This window comes from Ursus arctos, chromosome X (genome assembly GCF_023065955.2).
Source record: "Ursus arctos isolate Adak ecotype North America chromosome X, UrsArc2.0, whole genome shotgun sequence".
NCBI lineage: Eukaryota > Metazoa > Chordata > Mammalia > Carnivora > Ursidae > Ursus > Ursus arctos.
Window position 1 is genome coordinate 8,824,930 of NC_079873.1, and position 12,735 is coordinate 8,837,664.

Consider the following 12,735-nt stretch of genomic DNA (forward strand, 5'->3'; position numbering starts at 1 on the left):
CCGCCTCTTCCCTGAGCCGGCACCGGCACCGACGGGACTCCCTGGGCCGCCACCGACGGGACTCCCTGGGCCGCCACCGACGGGACTCCCTGGGCCGCCGCCGCCGCCGCCGCCGCCGCCGCTGCCGCCGCCGCCGCCTCTCGAGTGTGCCCCTCAACGGTCGCCTCTGACGCTCGAGAGCTCGCCTTTCAACGGTCGCCTCTGACGCTCGAGAGCGCGCCTTTCAACGGTCGCCTCTGACGCTCGAGAGCGCGCCTTTCAACGGTCGCCTCTGACGCTCGAGAGCGCGCCTTTCAACGGTCGCCTCCGTCGCTCGAGAGCGCGCCTTTCAACGGTCGCCTCTGACGCTCGAGAGCGCGCCTTTCAACGGTCGCCTCCGTCGCTCGAGAGCGCGCCTTTCAACGGTCATCTCCCAAGCTCGAGAGCGCGCCTCGCAATGGCTGCCCCTGATGCCCGAGAGCGCGCTCTGCGGCGGTGGCGGCCGCGCGCTGCCGCCCTCGTTTTGCGCGTTCTCGGCCCGCCTCGCGCCCGGGTAAAGAGCCCACACTGCCCAGGCAGCCCTGAGAAGGCAGGGCCCCGCGCGCCGGCAGCCCGGAAGGGGCGGGGCTGTGAATATGTTTCATAGTCGTAAATTCTGTATAGCCTTCTTACCCAGTACTAAAGATACAAATGCTTCAAGCTCTGAATTCTCCTGCGCTATCTCTTGTTCCTGTTCACTAATCTAATTTTCTTTTTTTAAAGAATATTTACTTACTTAATCTCTACCCCCAACGTGGGGCTTGAACTCACAACCCCAAGATCAAGAGTCGCATGCTCCACTGACTGAGCCAGCCAGGCAACCACAAATCCAGTTTTCTGAGGACATTAATGCATGGTAAGGACTGTAAAATAACTGATATGAGGAGGGGCACCTGGCTGGCTCAGTGGGAAGGGCATGCCACTCTTAACCTCGGGGTGGGTTTGAGCCCCACGTTGGGGGTAGAGATTACTTAAATAAAACTTCAAAAAATAAAATAAAATAAAATAATTGATATGAGGGTGTGACCCTCCTAGGGACTACTTTTAATTCAAAAGTAAGATACCTTAACCCAAATGATTCTCAAAATGGTATATTTGTAAGGTTTTCAGATTTAACAAATAAAAATACAAAAGATGCTCTGTTAAATTTCCTTCTGCATAATCCACTGGGAAATGAAATACTTGGTTAATTTATTTCTTAGCTGGCTCCTGCACATATGTGCTTCCCTTATTTAAGTTTATAAATGGTCCCATGGGTTTCAGCAAAAGAACCAGTATGAGCAAGAATGGGCTGGTAGACTGCGTGGCCAGCTGAGCTATGCAGAGGGCTACTTATAACATTAGGGCTGAATGTGGGGGTGTGTGTGTGCATGTAAAGAGACAAAGAGAGTGAGCACCATGCTAAAGATAGATTGCTGTGTTGGCATTTTACAATATAAAACTTACATTAGAACCTTTGAGTGAAGATTAATTACAACATGAGCCAAAGTCAATTCTGAAGGCGAGAAATGACCCCGTGTTCGAGACAAGTTATGTAGCAGGTTGTTGAGCGTTTGCTCTGGCTTGAGCAGAGAGGTGCATAAATACCACTGAGAGATGATTCTACTCAGCAACACGCTTGGTTTTCCTCCTAATGCACTTTTTGGCGACTCTGATTTGCAGCCTCCTGGAATGTTGCCAGCCATCTCCAGGGGTGTTAAGAAATATCCAAACCAAAATTAAAATGAATTCGCTTTCATTTAAAATGCAATTATATATGTATATAACACTTTTAGGAGCAGTGGGATTGGGTGTTAGAAAACCAGACCAAGCAATGGAGTAGCAATTACAAAGTTGGGAAAAAAAACAAAACAAAACACAAAACATGCTAACAACTTGCTAATGGATGGGACACTGCTCGGGGAAGAGCTAGAAACCAGGAATAAAAACCAGCCTCTCCATTTAGTTTTAATCAAACTCCTGAGAATGCATCACTATTCCTGTTTGAAATGCCATCTGCAGAATGACTTGCCCTGGTGTTCTCTGATTTTGATTATTTGCTTGTGATTCACTCATTCATTCTTCCTTTGTGTGCTCTGTGCTAAACACTAGGCTTAATAACACATAGGATGGGTTTGAATGGGTTCTTCTAACATCCCCATAGTGCCATTCCACCTACAAACACTGTCCTCCCCTCCACTGGAAGCTGGGCAGAGGGTGCAGCGTTGGAGTGTGGAATGTAGTGAGCTCATCAGATGGTGACCGTTGAGAGCCCAAATGTGCTTGGTGCTACACATCCCGTTGGGGAAGATAAGGATGGTAATGGCTTTGAGAATGAAATAATATGTTCTGACTTGAAGGACAAATTAGGGTAAAGCAAGGAGAAATGAGAGGATGAAATGTTCTCTCCTTTTACAGACTAAATTTAATTGTAGTTAATAGCAGCTGACTTTCCCCATGCCTTTGCTGTGCGAAGAGAGGCCTTCCACCAAAATAGGGGCCAGGGTAACTGAAGGTTTTAGGTAATCTGGTTTTTGATTGACCATCAGAAAACTAAACTTTGTTTTTATTTAAAAAAATTTTTAATTGAGCAAAAACGTTTCCTTTATATAAACTATTAATAGATGCTAAATACAAAATGGATTTTAAAATGAAATCATAGGTTTATAGTTGTAATCATAAAGATAAGCACACAAATCAGAAGCTGTACAACAGGGGCTCCTGGGTGGCTCAGTCCGTTAAGTGTCTGACTCTTGATTTCCACCCAGGTCATGATCTCGGGGTCATGAGATCAAGCCCTGCGTCAGGCTCCAGGCTCATCATGGAGTCTGCTGGAGGTTCTCTCTTTCCCTCTGCCTCTCCCCTCTCTCTCTAAAAGAAATAAATAAAATCTTAAAAAAATTGTACAATATTGGGTGCCTGGGTGGCTCAGTTAAGCGTCTGCCTCCAGCTCAGGTCATGATCCCAGGGTCCTGGGATTGAGCCCCGCATGGGGCTCCCTGCTCAGTGTGGAGTCTGCTTCTCCCTCTTCCTCTATGCCTCCTCCCTGCTCTTGTGCTCGCTTGCTCTCTTTCTCTCTCTCACAAATAAATATTAAAAAAAAAAAAAAAACCTGGGGTGCCTGGGTGGCTCAGTCGGTTAAGTGTCTACCTTTTGCTTGGGGTCCTGGGATGGAGCCCCTCATTGGACTCCCTGCTCAGCGGGGGTCTGCTTCTCCCTCTCCTGTGTTTTCTCTCTCTCAAGTAAACAAATAAAATCTTTTTTTTTTCTGAAAGCATACAACCTTAACAGCAAATCCAAATACAAGCGAAGATAATCCTTTGAATTCTATGTTTCATCGAGCATCAAAAACCACCAATCTTTTAGTCCTTAAAAGTACATTATTCTGCATCCACATTCTCTGCATGTGATTGGATTCCTGGATTTTATTTTATTTCTCGTGTGACATTCTCCGCACCTATATTATTGGCTGCTGGCTTTGGGGGTTGAATATCCTTACGGGTGTCCGTTGATAGCCTCTTCAAATCCTAACCAGCCAAATCCCTACCCATGTAGCGGGGAGAAACTTCTCACTCTGGGCTTCTAAACAGATTCTGACTCTAGCTCTCTAAGACATTTTTTTAGATATTAAAATTCATGCTTTCTCTATACCAGAAAAAAGGGAAAAATTTTTGGCATGCATAACTAATGAGGTAATTAGTACTATTAAGCTGCATTAGAAGATTAAACCATCAGTAATTATGAAAGTAAGTATAAAGTAAAGGACAGTCTTTAGATTTCAGTGACATATTTTATATCTGGTATTCAGTATTGTACTTTTTATCCAGTATTGTATTTTATCTAGAGGCATTACTGAACACATATATTTGTAAATCAGATTAGAGTCATAGAAGGACCATGGCTCTTTGTCAGAAATAGACAAACAAGAGGAAAAACTATGGCATCAGTAAGTGCTACAAACTATGGCACTAAGAGTAGATGTGTGCATATTTTTTAAAAAATTATTTAAATTACTCAGTGAAGATATTTTTTGAATGTGGTTCAAGTCTGAAGAATGACACAACACACAACCATGTACCCGCAACTCATGTCCATATACTTATATAACCCTACTACAAAATGATATAGTGAAGTTTAAAAAAAATCAGAAGCAAGTAGAAATGAAAGAAATAGTTCAAAAGTAATTTTTCCATCTGAAAATTAGGCACCCAAAAAACCCCCCTTCACGGATATATCTTCTGTATTTTTCTATAAAAAATTACAATGGGAGTGCCTGGGTGGCTCAGTCGGTTAAGTGTCTGTTCTGCTCAGGTCATGATCTCAGGGTCCTGGGATCAAGTCCCGTGTCGGGCTCCCTGCTCAGTGGGGAGTCTGTTTCTCTCCCTCTCCCTCTTCCTCTGCTCTTCCTCCCTCTCTCTCAAATAAATAATTTTAAAAAATTACAATGAGAGATTTGCAATGAAAAAATTATTTCATTGGAATTGTTATTTTATATATGTATATATAATTTGTATATTATATAATTTACATATTATTTGAAATAATTTGTATATTATTTGAAATAATTTCATTGGAATAGTGCTTTAAATTTAAATCATGAATCCTGGGGTACCTGGCGGGCTGAGGTGGGGCATGGGACTCTTGGTCTTGGTTGTAGGTTTGAGTCCCACGTTGGGTGTAGAGATTACTTAAAAATAAAATCTTTAAAAAAAATCATGAATCCTAAGCATATATATATATATATATATACATATATATATTTTTTAAATATTTTTTAAATATTTATTTATTTATTTTTATTTTAGAGAGAGAGAGCTGCATGAGCGTGTGAGTGGGGAGGAGCAGAGGGAGAGAATCTCAAGTGGACTTTCCACAGAGTGTGGAGCCCTGACCCAGGGCTTGATCTCATGACCCTGAGATCATGAACTGAGCCAAGATCAGACCTGAGCCAAAATTAAGAGTCAGACACTTAACTGACTGAGCCACCCAGGCACCCCAGAGCAAATAGTTTTTAAGAAATGAGAAAAAGGAAAAGAAAGGAGAAGAAGCATTTCCAGTCATCTTCTTGGGCACTTTTTGAAGATTATTTTTTCCCGAAACGTGTTTGAGGCACTGCCGTTGTCTTGTGGATGTGTTTTTCTGTAAATGATTGGAATGTTTGACACACTGAAATCCACGTTTTTGCAGAACTTTTGGTTCTTACTGACTGGTAGTGCTGGAGCCTGAAATAACTCCCAAATTAAATATGTCCCAATCTGATCAGAAAGAATGCTTGACAATGAGCTCAGATATATACGTTAGAAATCTGAAGACCAATACCTTGTCATGGTCATGGCTTAGGAAATTTCATCCGTTTCTGTAAGTCTGGGGGTCCTAGCTTGTTGCAGTGTTGATGGATATCTGTTTCTCTTGGATATTAGAACAAGAATTGATCTATACCATTTGATTTCAGCTCGGAATTATTTTGCCCCCAGACCACACTTAGCCATTCCTGGAGACCTTTTGAGTTGTCACAACTGGCACAAGGGTATTGCTCCTGGCGTCTAGAAAGTAAAGGCCAGGGCTGCTACCACACACCCTACAATACACAGGGCAGCCCCACAACAAAGAATTACCTGGCCCCGAATGTGAACAGTGCCGAGGCTGACAAATCTCGATCTACACAAAAGAACAACAAGGGTTTATTTCCTAAAATGAATGTATATGTGGACATTTTATAGGCATTTTTTCTTCTAATAATAATAGACTGTTTGATAGAATAAAGTTATTTTTAGAAGTTTGTCTTTACATCTAAGAAATGTATTTTTGCATCATTTTTCCAACGTATAGATCAAAGTTTTCTAGCATATGTTCTGTTTTTCGTATTTGCTTTGCAGCTGTGTCAGAAAATAGATGATGCGGTGTGTTCAGACATGCTCCATTCATCCTGATCATAAATGAAATGTCTGCCAGAAAAGGATCATTTCATGCCGTATTTGATTTTGGCAATCAGTCTTGCTCTGTTTTAGGAGTGCTCTTAGCATTTGTACAAATATCTTCCTTATTTATGGGGAAGGAGATTTATGAAGACATTGCCAATTAAAATCTATTTCAGTTCTTGGTGCCAATATATTTTATGTACTTTTTGTATTATGTGAATTTCATACTTGATAAATTCCAAAAGAGAGGCTACATTTAGGTATTAACCTTGAGGATTTCTGGAAAATTTTCCATTAAAATATTTTCTACTACTGCTTTCTCCTTGATGTTTTTTACTTCCTCTGTTCTAGTTCTCAACAGTCCTCTTGGTTTTTGTTTATTTGTTTGTTTGTTTCTAAGAAGGCACCATGCTCAATGTGGGGCTTGAACTCATGACCCTGAGATTAAGAGTCACATGCTCTACTGACTGAGCTGGTCAGGCAACAGTCCTCTTGTTTGTTTGTTTTAATTGCCCTGAAATACTAACAATTATTTAATATCAGTTACACATTTAGTGTTCCAATTTTTTAATTGTTTCAAATACTTTTTCATAACTTGTTCATTTGAATGAGAATCCAAATAAGGTCTACCCATTATAGGTGATTGATATGCCTCTAAAGTTTCTTTTAATCTATTGGTTTCCCCATCTCTCTCTTTTTTTTTTCCTATAATGTATTTTTTTAAGAAATTGGGTCATTTATCCTGTAGAATTTCTACTCGTTCTGGAGTTTGCTGGTTCAATTCCATGGCAGGGCTTAACAAGTTTCTTTATTCTTTGTATTTCCTGTAAAATGATAGTTGAATCAAGACATCATTTACTCTTAAAATTAAAATCAAGATGGAAAAACCAGTCTCCTGTTTTTCAGATGTCTTTTTGAAAGTGTATTTTTGCAAAGGGGCAAATTTCCAGAAACTGGAGAGACAAGAAAGTATATCATTATGTATTTCCTAATATTTATGGTCCTTAGAATTTTCTTCTGAAATACCAATGGTATGAGAGGTGGGGCAACTACTTTTTTAAATCTAGTCTTAATTTAAGGTTACCACTGGGAATCAGTACAACAGGAGCTGGCAAACTATAGCGAGGGCAGGGGCCCGTTTTTATAAATCAAGTTTTATTGGGTCACAGCCACAGGCAGGCATTATAGACTGCCTGTGGTTGCTTTTGCATAGCAACAGCAGGTCAAATAGCTGCCTCAGGGATAGAGTGGCCCACAAGGCTAAAATATGTACTATGGAGCCTTAGGAAAAAAAAAAAAAAAAAGCTTGCCAACCCTAGCAGTACAAGATTAGGCCTTTTATTTTTATTTTTTAAGTAGGCTCTATGCCCAATGTGGGGTTCAAACTCATGACCCTGAATTCAAGAGTCGCTGTGCTCCATTGACTGAGCCAGCCAGGGTCCCCAAGTTTAGCCCTTTAATTTAATTGTTTTGTATTGTATTGTATTTTTTATTTTATTTACTTTTGAAGATTTTATTTATTTATTTGACAGAGAGACAGTGAGAGTGGGAACACAAGGAGGGGGAGTGGGAGAGAGAGAAGCAGGCTTCCCACCGACACGGAGCCCGATGCGGGGCTTGATCCCAGGACCTGGGATCATGACCTGAGCTGAAGGTAGACACTTAACAACTGAGCCACTCAGACGATCCTATTTCATTTTATAAAGATTTTACTTATTTATTCTCAAGAGAGAGATAGAGTCCGAGCAGGGGGAAAGGCAGAGATGGAGAGGGAGAATCTCAAGCCGACTCCAGGCTAAGTGCAATGCCCTTGTGGGGCTTGATCCCAGAACCCTGAGATCATGACCTGAGCTGAAATCGAGTCAGACACTTAAAAAAGTCATCTGTAGTCTGCTATAAACTATGGATAAAATTTTTCCTTTCTTAGGTTAAGTGTTCTTTATTATCTGTCACAGTATATAACTGAAAAGTATGATCATTATTCGGCCATGATATATTTGCACTTCATCACCCTAAAGTTACTTTTATATCTTTTTACCTCTCAGATAGTAAACATTTACATATTTAAAAAATCAATATGAAGTCATTCACCTTTCCAAAAAAGAATTCCTCTTAAGAAAACTATGTGTGTGCCCTCAGATAATATAGTCTATAGCCTTTGGACTGACTATAAATATTTTTATTAATCTTTTCTGTCTACTTTTACTATCCTTAAATATTCCCTTTAACACGAGCTATGCAGTTATAGACTGTAAAATGAGGAATGTTAGAGGACTTAATTACAGTGTCTTCGGAGTTGTTTTTGGATGGTGGGATAATAATGCTTTTAGGAACAGGATTTTCCAAATTGCATGAAGTGGTCTCTTTTGTGGTTCTCTCTGCAGCAAAGAAACTGACTTACTTGTATGTCATTTTAACTGTATTATGTGCCATCCGTATATCATGTTAGGTCAGAATTGACACCATTGCCAAGAATGCAATTGTACCCTCTCTGTTTTAGACAAGTACCACTTCTGTTCTCAGGTATCTATTTAGAAATTGGTCACTGGTAGGATGTGTCTCAAAAACACTTGGGGGAGGTGTCCTATCGTATTATCCTTGACACATGTTAAAAAGGGGAAGGGGAAGAGGCAGGAGGCAAATAAAAAAAGCAACTACCTGCTTAAAAATTGTAAAAGGCTTTATCTTCAGGAAAATCTGGATGTCGAAGTTTGTCACAAGGATCCGGATGGGGACATGTGTGTTTCCCCAAGGAAAGCCTTTATTCCTTTGAAACAGCTTGTATGGTATCTATTCTTTTCATGATGGTCAAGATTCTGCAATTACTTATGTATTAGGGTATTCCAACAGGCTCTGAGACCTCCCATAAGAAAACCTATTTCTTTTTTTTTTTTAAGGTATTATTTACCTATTTGAGAGAGAGCATGAGAGGGGAGAGGGTCAGAGGGAGAAACAGACTCCCTGCTAAGTGGGGAGCCTGATGTGGGACTCTGTCCTGGAACTCCGGGATCATGACCTGAGCCGAAGGCAGTCGCTTAACCAACTGAGCCACCCAGGCGCCCAAGAAAACCTATTTCTTACTCCTGTCATTTTCCAGTGGCGGGGCTGTGGGGTTGACAGAGAAGAGTCTCCACACAGTCTTACAGGGACCCCTGCCTAATCTTTCAGTCTGGCAGGGCCTACTACGGCCTCTGGGCTAAACACTGTTTTTACATTTTCCTGATGTTTAAATGGTTTAAAAATAACAAAAGAATAATATCTTGTGACACATGAAAATTTTATTTTAAAGATTTTATTTACTTATTTGAGGGAGAGAGAGACAGCATAAGCAGAGAAAGCTGCAGGTAGAGGGAGAAGCAGACTCCCCACTGAGCAGGGAGCCCAATGCGGGGCTCGATCCCTGGCCCCTGGGATCATGTCCTGAGCCAGTCAGATGCTTAGCTGACTGAGCCACCCAGGCACCCCATGACACATGAAAATTATACGCAACTCAAGTTTCTGTGCCCATCATCCATGCTTTGGTTGGGACATAGCCATGCTCATGTGTTTGCTTATGGTCTCTGACTGCTTTCATTCTATGACGGCAGGTTGAGTGTTTATGACTGATAGCATGTGGCCTGCAAAGTCTAAATATTTTCTGTCTGCTCTTGACAGAAAAAGTTTGGCAACTCTTGGTCTAAGGGCTTGATCATCTTCTGGGGTCTCATAGTATCCCCACTGGAGAGAGAAGAGAGAGTGAACCTGGTGGATCTTGCTGGAGGTTTCAGGGCAAGATAGCGCGTGGCTCTGCTTACACAACTGGCCACAACACAAATGTGTCCCCAGTCCCTGCAAGGGAGGTTGGTAAATGAGGTCTAGCAAAGTGTTGTGGAGGAGAGAACACAGATACTGGACAACAGTCAGTGTCTGCCATTTTATATGAAAAATGGTTTGTTTTTTTAAGACTCATTCTTTTTTTTTTTTTTTTAAGATTTTATTTATTTATTTGACAGAGATGGAGACAGCCAGCGGGAGAGGGAACACAAGCAGGGGGAGTGGGAGAGGAAGAAGCAGGCTCCCAGCGGAGGAGCCTGATGTGGGGCTCGATCCCAGAACACTGGGATCATGCCCTGAGCTGAAGGCAGTCGCTTAACGACTGAGCCACCCGGGCGCCCCCTGTAGACTCATTCTTGAACCCTGGCCTCAACTCTGACTTCACCTGATTTTAAGTTTTTATAGATGCTTGAGCGCTTTCATTTCCCCTCTCCACGCTGTCATTATTTCCTCAATGCACATAGTCACAAAATGAAAGACAGATTGTTTGTTTTTTGTTTTTAGATTTTTTTCTTTTTCTTCTTCTTCTTCTTCTTCTTCTTCTTCTTCTTCTTTAGATCAAGATGAGCAGTGTGATGAAAACAGCAGGGGTGTCCAATAATTGAGTTGGGTTTGACAGGCTCATTTGTGTATTTACTGAACTAGTCATGCAATAAGTGTTTGAAATATCGATCAAAGCAATGTTTTATTTTTCTGGATCCTGTCGTCTTTCTTTTTGGTCTGATTGCACCTGCTGATGTTTGTGAATTATTGTCAAATGGGCACCTTCCCAAAGGGTAATGTTTCATTGGAGTATAAATTTCATGTCAGAGTAGAAGGTCCTATAAATTCAAAGACTGTGATCAGCCAGATTTTTCTTTTAAGACAGAAGAAAGAGACAACACGAGTACAGCAATCAGAGTTTTATATTTCTAAAGGGAGAACTTTCATAATAAAAACCCAAGAGGATACTTAATTTTGAGGGGTTCCTGGGAATTTTCTGACATTAGAAATAACTTATAAAAAGCTGGCCACAGGATTACAATGATTGATCAGTTACACCAAAGGTGGTATACAAAATTGGTGTTTAACTTATTATATTCCGGAGATTTATCTGTTTTGGATTCAAATTGGAAAAGGATTGGCTCAGACCTTGTGCTAGTGGGTCACTGTTGTGCGGTCAGCATCGGGTCTGTGAGAGTTCTTGAAGGGCTTTCAAATAATCACAGCTGCGTGGGGGTGTGTGTGCGGAGGTGTGTGTGGACTAGCAACTGCGTATTGCCTCACTACAGACCTTTGGGCATGTCCATTACTTTTTGAAATCTTGTGAGTAATTTGCACAAATCTCAATTTGGGCCAGCCACCACATTTTAAGTGCTCCGTTGCCACGTGTGGCTGGTGACTCCAGTCTTGGGCAGTTCTAGAGGGCCCACTCTGGTTCTTCTCTAGGTGCTCCTCTTTCCATGCTTCAGGGAATGTGCAAGTCCAGGGGGATGTGTCCTCCTCAGCCCATACCCTCCTGCCTCCTACATCAGGCAGCAGCAGATGGTGGCCTCTGGCCCACAGCCTGTATTTATAAATAAAAGTTTTCTGGCGAACACAGCCAGTCATTCACTCATATGTTATCTGCGACAGTTTGCGTTCGATGCAGAGTTCAGTAAGTGTGGCAGAGAGAGAATGGCCTGTAAAGCCTAAAGTATTGGCTCAAAAAATAGGCTCTTTACAGGACAAATTGACCAGCTTCTGTTTTAGGCCGTGTTTTGGATATCTGGGACCTTGGAATTCCTTGCCCCAACAGTCCTGAGCCTGCTTCCGGGCTCCAAAGGGTAGGGCCCCACCAAGAAATGGTCAGATGTGGCTGACGGCAAAGAGAAGGACGGAGATGAGGTGTGTGGGCTCAAGTGTGAGCCTGAGCATGAGTGGGGAAGAGAGATGGGATGCGGCCCCTGTGAGTCTGAGCTGTCTCCCTGACATCGCGGTGTGGGGTAGGGCTCTGAGGGGTCTGCAAGTTATAAATTTGGAACTGCCTTGCACGATGTTATCAAAGGACATTTGTCAAATTAGGAGGATAAAACACGTACTTGATTTAACAGATTATTAGCTCAGTTTGGAACTTTTACATCCGCAGAGGTGTAGTGTGGAGGGCTCCATTCCTGTTCTTGCCCAGACTGGTGAACGTTGAGGACGAGCCAGCACAGAATAGGGCTAGAGGCACTTGTGTGCATTGGGAGGTGGTTCCTGGCTGAACCACCCTTTAATCTGACCCTGCCTGCCTTTTAATGTAGCCATGCCCCGAGATAATAAAGCAGGGAAACAGTGGGTTGGGATTCTTCCCTCACTAAGGAACTGTGTCTGTGACCTGCCCTGAGGTTCATTAGCACATAAATTTCTTGTCAAGGGGGAGGGGAACCCAAGGGTCGAGAAGTGCCAGTAGGTCTTTTGTTAACTGCCAAATATTTAGTACGTCTTCCCTCTGAGCAGTAGTAATTGATACGGCCCACTCAGTCTCTCTTTCCAGTCTTGTCTCCTTGCTCACACACCGATCTTTCCTTTCCCCGGGTTCTCGGCTCCATTCCATAGAGTATGTCCAGATACGGTCACCATGGTGGATTGCTACGGAGTTGCCTGGACAGAAATGCAGTTGCTGTACCTTCTGATCCAGCCAGAGATGCCATTATTGTTCTTTTCCCCTTGGGCCTTGCAAACAGATGTTTTGACAGCTCACGATTGCTGCTTGTGATTCATTTCCTTGGAATTACTGAACCCTGGACCCCACAGGGGTACCGAAAAGAAGGCTTCACAGTCTGATTCCTGCTCTGTTAAAAGAGAAGTCTTGTTCACATTGCATCAAAATGAGGTGACCCGTCCTCCTTTTTCTAAAAGCTGACTCTGCATTCACTTGACTAAAACGAAGAGTTTCAATCCCCCACCATCTTTGGATCTGTAAAGGTTACATTTCTCTGCCTCTTAGCAGACAAAACACTAAGGCGGTAGAAAAATACTTGCAGGATTATTCAGCTCATAGCAT

At 42.2% G+C, this 12,735-nt stretch overlaps 1 protein-coding gene across 1 annotated transcript in view; it reads left to right on the top strand.

The window, feature by feature from the left end:
- The window catches only part of FRMPD4 (FERM and PDZ domain containing 4), a 787,588-nt gene that overhangs the window by 338,020 nt on the left and 436,833 nt on the right, over positions 1 to 12,735 (top strand). The window lies entirely within an intron of this gene.